Source organism: Neofelis nebulosa, chromosome 7 (assembly GCF_028018385.1).
Source record: "Neofelis nebulosa isolate mNeoNeb1 chromosome 7, mNeoNeb1.pri, whole genome shotgun sequence".
Taxonomy (NCBI): Eukaryota; Metazoa; Chordata; class Mammalia; order Carnivora; family Felidae; genus Neofelis; species Neofelis nebulosa.
This window is the reverse complement of record NC_080788.1, coordinates 56,711,325-56,713,404: the sequence shown is the minus strand read 5'-3', so window position 1 is coordinate 56,713,404 and position 2,080 is coordinate 56,711,325. Positions and strand designations below refer to the sequence as shown.

Here is a 2,080-nt window from a genome sequence, read left to right as displayed (position 1 = left end):
TTGCACATAAGTTCAAATTATAATTTCAAATAAATGCACACTAATGTAATAATATGAAATATTGTGCATTATTTCAACTACTTAAACTATACACAGAAAAAAACTGGAAAGATTAATACCAAAAGGTAAGCAATGTTCTGCTTTGAAATAATAGGTATTTGTATTTTCTTATCCATGTATTTTTGTATCGGGCAAATGATCAACACCTATTGCTTTCATAATCAGATCTAAAGATTTTCCTCCTCAGCACCTGGGATATGGAAGCTCCCAGGGAAATTATCTGCCATTTGGGGACATTACTATTAGAGTAGTTATGATGCTTTCATGCTTCTTATCATATTTACATTTTGTAAAGCACTTTTAGTATTTTTTTTTTGTAATAACCACATGACCTAGGTTTTCCTTCCATGCAGATAAAGAAATAGAACAATACAAGGTAAGACTGGTGGTAAAAGGGAAACCAAAGTCAGAGCATGGGCCTTGATGTCCCTTGCCAAAAGGACACTATGGGAGTCATTAGTGTTCTTCTCCAAATATTTCATACTTCTTTCAAGACATGTGGTAGAGATTCTCCATCTCCTGGAAAGTATGATCATGTGATTTGCTTTGGCCAGTGACATGTGAGCAGAAAGGATATGTTTCACATCCCGGTAGAAACATTAAAAGCCAGTATACAATTAACCATAGTCTCTAACCATAATCTCTTCCTACAACTATGGAAATCACGAGAACACATTTTTTAATGTTTATTTATTTTTGGGAGAGAGAAAGAGACAGCACACAAGTGGAGGAGGGGCAGAGAGAGAGGGATACAAAGGAGGATATGAAGTGAGCTCTGTGCTGACAGCAGAGAGCCTGACGTCGGGCTCGAACTCCCCAACCCTGAGATCATGTTCTGAACTGAAGCCGGATGCTCAGCTGACTGAGCTACCCAGGTGCCCAACGGGAGTACATTTGGAAAAAAAGCCTCTAACAGTCTAGGTCTCCGAGATCTCCATATTTTCACCTGCTTTGGGCATGCTGCATGAACAAGAACTAAGCTTTTGTTGTGTTAAGCTACTGAGATTTTGGGGATACATGTTTGTACAGCCTAACAACCCATTTTGATCAAAGAGAAAATTATTCTCTTCACAGCACTAAACGGGGTGTCTTATTTTCCCATCTATTTTCAAAGACAATTGACTAGTAACTATTTGTAAAAAGAGCAACACACATCGACAAAATAAAAATAATGGAGCAAAATAGTCAAAGATACATTTTTAAATTATTTAAGATTGTTTCACAAATAGTAAAGAAGTAATCGTCTAAGTTCAAAGAGACATGGAAATAACACACGTGGTTTGGATAAAAGCTCTTAGCACTGTGCTTTTGCTTTTTCTCTTCCCTTCTTAAAAAATATTTCTTGGTTTATTTATTTCCTTTATCAAAAAGACACTAAGGCATTCACAAGTATGTAGGTTATCTGAAGGAGGCAGGCCCAAGAAGGAGCTGGGCTCACAACAAGCAGCATAGCAGCCCGGTGAGGTCAGGAGATTGGTTATATACAGAGTGATGAAAATCCTGGAGCCAAATTTCTCACTGTCGCGAAAGGAAGTACAAGTATAGAAAGGAGGAAAGTTAGAATAAACCCTGTGGTGTTGTACTAGAATCAGAAGAATCAGTGAGTACCCATGGTTTTCAATATAGTTAGAAAGAGAATAAATATAGAATATGTATATATGCATGTATGTACACACATATGCATATATACACACATGTATATATGCATACATACATATATATACACATATAAACATACACTCGATCTTAGCCAAAAGGCCAAGAAGCGATGTATACACATATAAACATAAATGACTGATTCCCCAGGGTTGGGTCAGGCAAAGAACAAAGTGAGTCTGGAATATCTTTTTAATGACAGAAAGTAAGGAAATTATGGAGGGATGATGAAGACATGCCAAAAGTTCACATATATAAGGACTTCCAATGGCCAAACTTGGACATTTTGAGCATGAACAAATAGATAATAATATGGGAGTGCATTACAACATGTTGAATAAAATAGGAAGCCATGAGCCCACAC

General features: G+C 36.8%; 1 pseudogene; it reads right to left on the bottom strand.

The window, feature by feature from the left end:
* Nucleotides 1–1,703: 1,703 nt before the first annotated feature.
* On the bottom strand, nucleotides 1,704–1,830 carry LOC131518564 (U2 spliceosomal RNA; annotated as a pseudogene).
* Nucleotides 1,831–2,080: the final 250 nt, after the last annotated feature.